The 10,253-nt window shown below is 52.3% G+C and overlaps 1 non-coding gene across 1 annotated transcript; it reads left to right on the forward strand.

Annotated features, from left to right (window-relative positions):
• The first annotated feature begins 9,067 nt into the window (after positions 1-9,067).
• Trnah-gug (transfer RNA histidin (anticodon GUG)) lies at positions 9,068-9,139 on the forward strand. The gene has a single exon. It is a non-coding gene; the product is annotated as a tRNA-His (tRNA).
• The last annotated feature ends 1,114 nt before the right edge of the window (positions 9,140-10,253 follow it).

Genomic DNA, 10,253 nt, shown 5'->3' on the forward strand with positions numbered 1-10,253 from the left:
TTAGACAGCACCTGCATGGGAATACGCATCGGGGGAGTCAAACATGTTTGTCGGGCCTATGCCGATGATCTGGGCCTCTTCGTGTCTTCGCCCTCCGATCTGGACACCATCCACAATGTTCTTATGCTCTATGGGCGCGCCTCGGGGGCGGAGATTGACACCTGGAAAACTGTTTTTCTGCCAATTCATAATGCAATTCGTGGCTTTAAGCAATCTTGGTTCACTGTCAAACAGGAACATAAAATTTTAGGGGTTCATTTCCAAGCCAACCTTTTGAAAACGGCGGTTTGCAATTGGCGTCTCACTTTATATGGCATTCGAGCGATGCTTCAGTTGCATGCCACCCGCAACTTAACGCTGAAACAACGTGTTCTTTTGCTCAATTCCTTCGTCCTCAGCAAAGCGCGGTACCTCGCCCAGATTTTTCATGTGCCAAAGAACTTGGGGCGAGCCATCACACAGGCTGTGTACTGGCTCCTGTGGAGAGGCTAAGAAAGTTGCAGCATTACTCATTCATCGTACATGTCGCACGCTCGAGGTCCATGCCACGAGTCCCACAGCCTTTTTGTTCAACATCTATCGCCCTCCGTCGGAGGCAGTCCCGGTTGATCCGACAAAGATTCCATATCGGCTGCGGTATCTTCGTGAATTTTATGTTCAGAAAAGTTACCTCGACAGTGACGATCTGGACCCAAGATCGCGAAATGCACGAGTGATCTACCAAGGTCTGAGGGGGCAACCAGCCAGACATAAACTGGAGGGTCTCTACCCGACAGTGACGTGGAAGGTGGTGTGGGCGAATGTTCATGCCCCATATCTATCATCGGCAGTGAGCAGCTTCTGGTACAAGGTGGTCAACCGTCTTCTTCCCACCAATGCCAAGCTGAATCACAGTCATTTAGGGGCATCTAGCTCTTGTGACAGCTGTCCGCAGAAAGACACCCTGGAGCACCGTTTTACTTGTGCGCGTTTTACGTCGGTTTGGCAAGTTGCTGTGCGGATTCTCGCCCTAGTCAACAGGACTCACGTAGACTGTTTTAGCGCTACTACTGCACTCATCCCGGACTACCGGCCCTTTCCTCCAGCAAAACGAGCTGCCACCACTTGGATTCTGGCCCATACCGTATATGAAATGCTTTATTTACAGATTACGGACGTATATCTGTATGTCGTGTATTTTTCTGCTGAACACTATAAGATGCAACTGCAGAAGAAGTATCATCAAACGTTTGCAAATTTTTCTTAATGTTGCCTTAGCCTATGCGTTTGAAAAACTGCTCTAACAGGGGACTGCGTAGTCTATTTCACGTTTCTCGCAAATTCTTCTCAACCTTTTGTTGTGTTATGAAACGTACGTTGTGCCTGATAACCACACTGTACAATTAATGGACGAAATGTTTTCCCAGTGGAAGAACATAACTATCTTGTGCAAGTTGCTTTATAGTGAAATTTATTTATTCTGTTCTTATATTACATTATATTATCATTTCCATTCTTTTATCATTTTATGTTTCTGATTGATATGGTGTAGGCAGAGAACGAGTCTGCGAATTGTTTTGAGTTTCACCTGTTAATTCGCCGTTAGTTTGTCATTTTGTTTTCCATAAATGTTTGTATACAGTGATTTAACTTGAGGAGTGGCACGACGTATTCCTGTTTAAGGCCCCCCTGCGGGTTCGGGGGTTAGAATCGGCCCGCGGTATTCCTGCCTGTCGTAAGAGGCGACTAAAAGGAGTCTCACATGTTTCGGCCTTATGTGATGGTCCCCTCTCGGGTTTGACCTTCATCTTTCTAAATTTATCCGAAGAGCGAGCCAATTGGGGAAGGGCGCCTTACATGGTGCACTGTATCCGTCGTGCAATTAGACCTTTAGCCGGATTGCTCGTCGTTGCAATGGTGTCCCGCTCGTTTTCGATCTCTTGGGCGAGAATACGTCCCTGGGTGCGATTACCACGCTGCCCTCTGCAGTGTTTCTTTTAACTGCGACGACGACCTTGGACATTTTTGCACCTAAGATCCAGCACGGTAGCCAGTCCGTTGTGGTGGGGCCGCCATGTACCCTCTTGGTAGTAGCCCCCTGACAACACAGGGATCGCTCTACTGATGCCTGCGCCGTTAACTCCCCACGTATGCCAAGGAGTAGATGCCTATCCTCCTGGGGTATCGGGACTCCCGGCAACGGCCATCCTGCCAGGTGGCCTTTGCTGTGGCTGGGTGGCGCCCGTGGGGAGGGCCCTTGGTCGGAGTAGGTGGCAGCAGGGCGGATGACCCGCAATGAAGCGTGGTACATCATCTCTCGCTGGCGGCCAGCCGCCAGCAGTCTCGGGCTCAATTTAATGCTCAGAAGTACGATCCGAAAACGTTCCCCTCCCTGGCCACGCCGTGGGAAGAGCGTAAGTCTCAGGATGGAGGTAACAGTTATTCGCCCCGATTCTTAGTTTGTACGAGAGCTGATGGGGAGTCTTTTCTCTCCACAAAGCCTCAGTTCTTCGTCGAGCATTTAGAGGACAAGTTTGGGGAGGTGGAGGGCTTGTCTAAAATGCGCTCTGGGTCAGTACTGATACAAACGGCATCCTCCGCCCAGTCACGCAGGTTACTAGCTTGTGACAAGTTGGGGGATGTTAACGTTACTATTACACCACATAAGAGTTTAAATATGGTCCAGGGTGTTATTTTCCATAGGGACCTCCTTTTGCAGTCTGATGACGAGCTGCGCGCCAACTTAGAACGTAGAGGTGTTCATTTCGTCCGGCGCGTTCATCGGGGTCCGAGGGACAATCAGGTTTCTACTGGTGCCTTCATCTTGGCCTTCGAGGGTGATACGTTACCGGAAAAGGTCAAGGTGATGGTCTACAGATGTGACGTCAAACCCTATATCCCTCCCCCGATGGGGTGCTTCAAGTGCTGGAAGTTCGGCCATATGTCTTCCCGCTGCACTTCCAGCCTCACATGTCGAGATTGCGGACGCCCATCTCATCCCGATACTCCATGTGCCCCGCCTCCCATCTGCGTCAACTGCGGGGAGCACCATTCACCTTGCTCGCCTGACTGCAAAGTCTTTCAGAAAGAGCGCAAAATCATGGAATATAAGACCCTGGACCGGCTGACCTATACTGAGGCCAAAAGGAAATATGACAGACTCCATCCTGTGAGAATGACATCTTCTTATGCAGCTGCTACAACACCTGTGCTCGCCCCATCAGTTTCGAGACTTCCAGCCAGCTCGATAAGCAGTAAGACTCCTCCTGCCCCCTTGCCCGTGGGGGGCTCTACCCAACCGGTTGCTCCTGCACCACCTACCTCAGGAGCAACCTCCTCCCACCCGTCGGGGACGTCCGTCCCCGCTTCTCAGCCGGAGAAGCGTCTCACTTCTTCGGCTACTCTCGCCCGTAAGTGTTCCCTTGGGACCCTCCCTTCCCAGGGTTCCACCAGCGGGAAGGATGACGGCCGCCAGTGGCATCAGTCCTCACCAGCGGCCGGGCGTAGGGCTTCACGATCCTCCTCTGTCCCGGAGACTGAATCGGTGAAGCCTTCCCAGCCGGTGAAACCCAAGGTTCAGCGAGAGAAGTCCAAGAAAAAGACCTCTAAGGCCAAAGAACTTGCGGTGGCACCAACGCCACCGCACCTTTCGCGCTCTGCGTCTGAGGATGAAGTCGAGATTCTAGCGTCCGCTGAGGACCTTGATCTCGCTGGTCCCTCAGACGCCATGGATGCCTCTCGTACGGGTACTGAATCGGTGGCAGTGAGTGAACAAGTGGCGTAAATTGCCTTCCCAGTCCTTTCACGCCTTTCTCAGCCATGGACAATATCATCCACCAGTGGAACTGCGGCGGTTTTTTCCACCATCTAGCTGAGCTCCGCCAACTTCTCAGCCTTCGCCCTTTCTTCTGCATTGCTCTGCAGGAAACTTGGTTTCCAGCAATGCGAACCCCCGCCCTCCATGGCTATCGGGGTTATTTTAAGAACCGGGCTGCTTATGAAAGGGTGTCTGGTGGCGTCTGCATATATGTCCTTCACACTCTGCACAGCGAGTCTGTCCCTCTCCAGACGCCTTTAGAGGCTGTCGCTGTACGCGTGTGGACGCCACAGGCTGTTACCGTCTGCAGTCTTTACATTCCACCGGATGGTGATGTCTCGCAGCATGTCCTGGCTGCACTGGTCGCCCAATTGCCGCCACCTTTCTTGCTATTGGGCGACTTCAACGCCCATAACCCTCTGTGGGGTGGGTCAGTGGCCACAGGTCGAGGCGCCATCGTTGAGCATTTATTGTTGCAGCTCGATCTCTCGCTGTTAAATGATGGTGCCTTCACACACTTCAGTGTGGCGCATGGCACCTACTCCGCCATTGACCTTTCCATCTGTAGCCATAGACTCTTACCGTCTGTCCAATGGAGTGTGCATGACGACCTGTGCGGTAGTGACCACTTTCCGCTCTTTTTGTCACTACCACAGCGTCACTCTTCTCATAGCCCTAGCAGATGGGCTATGAATAAGGGTGCCTGGGATTTGTTCTCCTCCACTGCCTCTTTTGCGCCTCTCTCTACTGATGACATTGATGCGGTGGTTCAATCGGTCACCACCGGAACCGTTACTGTCGCCGAATCTGCCATTCCCCGTTCTTCTGGGTCCCCTCGGCGGAAGGCTGTGCCTTGGTGGTCGCCTTAGATCGCTGAAGCGATTAAAGATCGCCGGCGGGCGCTCCAGCGTCACAAGCGACATCCCTCCATATCCCACCTTATCGCCTTCAAACGGCTGCGTGCGCGGGCCCGCCTCCTTATCCGCCAAGGCAAGAAGGAGTGCTGGGAGCGGTATGTGTCCACCATTGGCCTCCATGTCACTCCCTTGCAGGTCTGGGCCAGGATTCGACGCGTCTACGGCTATCGGACCCCTGCCAGCGTCCCTGCGCTCTCACTGAATGGAGCCGTTTGTACTGACTCCGACGTCATTGCAAATCGCTTAGCAGAGCATTTTGCTATGAGTTCCGCTTCTGAGAATTACCCCCAGGCCTTCCGCTCCATTAAAGAGCGGCTGGAACGTCGGAGCCTTTCGTTTCGCACCAACCACCCGGAATCTTACAATGCTCCATTCAGTGAGTGGGAATTTCGCAGTGCCCTAGCTGCTTGCCCTGATACCGCTCCTGGGCCAGATGGCATCCACTGTCAGATGCTGAAACACCTTTCAGTGGACTGCCAGCGGCGCCTTCTCGATCTTTACAACCGTCTTTGGGTCGAGGGGGAGTTTCCGTCGCAATGGCGGGAAGGCATTGTCATCCCCGTTTTGAAACCTGCAAAGACCCCTCTGGAGGTGGACAGCTACCGTCCCATTAGCCTCACCAACGTTCTTTGTAAGTTGCTTGAACGGATGGTGAGCCGGCGCTTGCATTGGGTACTGGAGTCTCGGGGCCTTCTGGCTCTGTCTCAGGGTGGGTTCCGTCAAGGCCGCTCCGCCACCGACAATCTGGTGAGCCTGGAGTCGGCCATCCGTACTGCTTTTGCCCGCCGTCAGCACCTGGTCGCTCTCTTTTTCGACATGTGGAAGGCGTACGATACGACATGGCGTCATCACATTCTTTCTACGCTTCATGGATGGGGTCTTCGGGGTCCTCTGCCGATTTTTATCCGCAATTTTCTGTCGTGTCGTACCCTCCGCGAGCAAGTCGCGGCCTCGTATAGTTCCTCCCACATCCAGGAGAACGGTGTGCCACAGGGCTCTGTTTTAAGTGTCTGTCTGTTTTTAATAGCCATTAACGGGCTTGCTGCGGCCGTGGGAAATTCTGTCTCCGCTTCCCTGTATGCTGACGACTTCTGTCTTTACTACAGCTCTACTGGCATTGCAGCTGTTGAACGTCAGCTACAGGGCGCTATCCGTAAGGCGCTGTCTTGGGCTGTAGCGCATGGGTTTCAGTTTTCGGCAGCCAAGACCCGCGTTATGCATTTCTGCCGGCGCCGAACAGTCCATCCTGAGCTGCGGCTTTATCTTGCCGACGAACTCCTTGCTGTGGTGGAGACCCACAGGTTTTTGGGGGTGGTTTTCGATGCCCGGTTGACTTGGCTGCCTCATATCCGGCAGCTGAAACAGACGTGTTGGCGGCATCTCAACGCTCTGAGATGCTTGAGCCACACCCGCTGGGGCGCCGACCACTCTACCCTGTTGCGGCTCTACCAGGCGTTAATCCAGTCCCGTCTGGATTATGGGAGCCTGGCTTATGGCTCAGCATCCCCATCTGCGTTACGGGTGCTGGACCCGATTCTCCACAGCGGGGTACGCCTTGCCACTGGTGCTTTCCACACCAGCCCTATGGACAGCGTACTAGTGGAGGCAGGTGTACCTCCACTGCGGGTACGACGCCAACAATTACTGGCTGCTTATGCTGCCCATGTTTTTAGTTTGCTCGGGCATCCAAATTACCGTGTCCTGTTCCCGCAGTCGGTCGTCCATCTGCCGGACCGTCGGCCCCGGTCGGGTTGTCCGATCGCCGTACGCGTCAAGGAGCTTCTCTGCGGGCTTGGGTTTTTCCCTGTTCTGCCTCCTTTCCAGGCGCCTCTGCATACACCCCCATGGTGTGTTCCTCGCCCTTGCCTTCGGCTCGACTTGGCACAGGGTTCGAAGGACTCGGTCCCTCCAGAGGCCTTCCACCGCCGCTTTTATTCCATCCTTGCCACGTATCAGGGCTCTGGAATTGTTTACACCGACGGTTCGATAGTTGCTGGTCGTGTCAGGTATGCGCTAACTCTGGGGGACCATTCTGAACAACGGTCCTTGGCGGCTGGCTGCAGCGTTTACACTGCTGAGCTCGTCGCCATCTTTCGAGCCCTAGAGTATATCCGCTCCTGCTCAGGTGAGTCCATCGTGATCTGTAGCGATTCCCTGAGCGGTTTACGAGCTCTCGACCAGTGTTTTCCTCGTTCTCGTCTGGTGATGGCTATCCATGAGTCCCTGCATACTCTTGCGCGTTGTGGCCGCTCTGTGGTCTTTGTGTGGACCCCCGGTCATGTCGGTATCCCGGGCAATGAACATGTTGACCGCCTGGCGAAAGAGGCCACGTGTAAACCATCTCTGGATGTTGGCCTCCCAGAGACTGATTTGCGTGCAGTCCTCCGCCGAAAAGTTATTGCGCTTTGGGACGCTGAATGGCGCGATCGGATTACACTCAATAAACTCCGTGCCATTAAGGAGACGACGACTGTGTGGCGGTCATCCATGCGAGCCAACCGCAGGGACTCAGTCGTCCTTTGTCGGCTCCGCATTGGCCACTCCCGGCTAACACACAGTTATTTACTGCGCCGGGAGGACCCTCCTGTATGTCGCTGCGGGGCGGCTTTGACAGTGGCCCACATTCTGTTGGCCTGCCCCCTTTTAGCTGTGGTCAGGCAGACGTTTGCGCTGCCTGATACGCTCCCTGCCCTTTTAACAGACGACTCCACTATGGCTGACTTAGTTTTACATTTTATTCGGGCAGGGGGATTTTATCATTTAATCTGAGTGTTTCTGTTTTATTTTATTGTTTTGTGTTGATTCTGGCCTTTGGCCTATGACTTTAAACTGATTTTTTAATGTGTTTCTCAGTGGTTGGCTTTTCCTTTTTTATTTCTATGGTCGGCCAACCACCGTCACTCTCTGTGTGGTTTTAGTTCGTTTTGTCTTGTCTTTGTCTCAGTTTCTCTTGTTCTGTATCGTCTGTGATCTCTTCTGTTCCTCGTTTTTATTCTCTGTGGGTGTTCTTTGTCTTTGGAAAAAGGGACCGATGACCATAGCAGTCTGGTCCCTTTAATCCCCCCCAAACCAACCAACCTGTTTAAGGAGAAGGCCTATTTCTTTAGATCCATTTTATCTAAAGGCTCCTGTATGGAGGCCATGTTGGTTGTATTATTTGTGTTCCTTACATTCACCGGAAGCCAATTTCATTAGCATTTTCACAAATTAAGTTGATACCGTTTAAGAAGATTTTGTTACCTGCACCCCTGCAGTACGATCGTGAATGTGTCATGGGGTGAACATTACGCAGAGTGCGTTTCCTTTCCCAGTTATATCACGGACAACAACATTTTGATTTTTCAGTGAATTATCGTTATTGTTAACTACGATCAGCGAAGGAGTATGCGATTTCATATCGAATTTACCACGCAGCCAGCGGCAACAGAACATCGGGGGAATGTTCAAATCAAAATTACAGCCAGAGAAGCTAGCCGAAGAAGGCACATATTGTAGAGTGTAAGGAAGGGCTGTGAGGGGAGAAGGGAGGCCCTAAAAAAAAAAAAAAGGCCTGCCAACTGTCTAATGTTTTCTGTGTCGAAGACAGAACTGCTTACCCGAAAAGGAAACGGCATGAGCGTCTGTTTCTTAAATTGTCGTAGCAGAGTGCGTGGGGAGGCGAAGAGGATTCATAGGCGCTGTGTGCTCTCATGACTGCTGGCGTCCCCCCCCCCTCCCAGAAATCTGGCCCGAGCATGCTGTTCTGCAGAGTGGAAACGTTAATTTATACGTTTGTCGTCAGGCAGCGGGTGGGTGGTTGCTGTGTTCGCTGAAGAACCGCTTGCGTCGTTGTCCGGTGTGGTCTAGTGGACGCCGGCACAGTAGCTCAGCGTGTTCGGTCAGGGGGTTGGCTGCCCTCTGTAATAAAAAAACTGAGTCAATCGACCAACAACCAACACAAAAGGATGTCTTCCGACGTCCGCCCCGAGCAGATGCAACGAACAGAAGCGAACAAAATGAGATTCCCGGTACTGGAAGATCATTTTGTTGCTCCTCTTAGGCGAATTGCCCCGACTCTGCTTGACTGACGCTTCGCTGACGCTTGCAGAAAAGTACGTTAAGTATGAATCACGGCTACAAGTGACGGCGAGAGAGATGCGACACCTGTCCACCTGTGGTCAACAGACTTGGAGGACTGCAAGACACTGCCAGAGACGTGAAGGCAGCTAACCACTCTGGTTAGTATCCTAACAGCGAAGGCACGTTCGTTTGCCCGTATACATATAATGGAGATCGCGTCCGACACAGTGGGCAGAGCTTTGCTGTGTATCTCGCGGGTGCAGTCGCGAGAACTGCTTCCCCGGGCGCCACCGCGGCCATGATCGTCTAGTGGTTAGGACATTGCGTTGTGGCCGCAATAACCCAGGTTCGAATCCTGGTCACGGCAATTCTGAAAGTTTTGCCTTGCTGTTCCTGCAAAGATGATACTCAGCCAGTGTTTGAAATCACAATGCTCTCTTCATTTTTCACGCATGTTCCGCAGGCCACACTACCATTTCATCAACAAGTAATTCGGCGGCCCCAGAGCGTGGGTAGCTGCCTGAGAGATTAATCTATAGTCGAAAATGGCACTGACAAAGATGAGGAAGCCAAGTTAAGCGGTTGTCGAAAACCAGCCCTAAGAATCGATATGTCTCCACTACGGTGAGTGGATCATCAGTAAGGTAAAGTTCTGGTTCCGAATGAATGCTGTGACACTGACAGAAGTGCATGACACACGACTTTGAAGCTGAAAACTGAAAGCCGTAGGCTAGAGCCCATGACTGCGCCTTGTGGATGGCTGCCTGTAGGCGCCACTTGGCAACACCAGTACTGGAGGAGCAGTACAAAATGTAAAGGTCAATATACAGAGAACATGAAACCGACGGTCCTACAGCTGCTGCTAGACCGTTAACGACCACTAAAAATAGAGAGCCACTTAATATGGAGCCCTGTGGGACTCCATTCTCCTGGATATGGGGGGGGGGGGGGGGGGGGGGGGGCGGGCGGGCAGGGGAACTTTGGGAAGCACCAACTTGTACTCAGAAAGGGACAGGAAGTTTTGGATAAAAATCGGGAGCAGCCCTGGAGATGCCACTCGTATGAAGTGGGTAGGATATGATGTCACCAGGTTGTGTCATAAGCTTTTCATAAATAAAAAAAATTGCAACGAGGTTTTGGCACCTGGAAAAGGCTGTTCGGATCAGACTCGAGGGAAACAACATTATCACTGGTAGAGAGATCCTGGCAGAAACCAGCCTTGCATGGAGCCAATAGGCCCCATGACTCGAGGAGCCAACACAACTGCCGACTTACCATACTTTCTAACAGCTTACGAAGAACGTTGGTGAGGCTGATGGGCCGATAGCTATCCACAATAAGCGGGTTTTTACTGGGTTTGAGCCCTGGAATGATGGTGCTCTCCCGCCAATGTGATGGAAAGATGCCATCGCACCAGATCTGGTTGAAGATGACAAGGAGATGTCACATGTAATCCAATGAGAGATGTTTAATCATCTGAC

The sequence above is a fragment of the Schistocerca serialis genome, chromosome 2 (assembly GCF_023864345.2).
Source record: "Schistocerca serialis cubense isolate TAMUIC-IGC-003099 chromosome 2, iqSchSeri2.2, whole genome shotgun sequence".
Lineage (NCBI taxonomy): Eukaryota > Metazoa > Arthropoda > Insecta > Orthoptera > Acrididae > Schistocerca > Schistocerca serialis.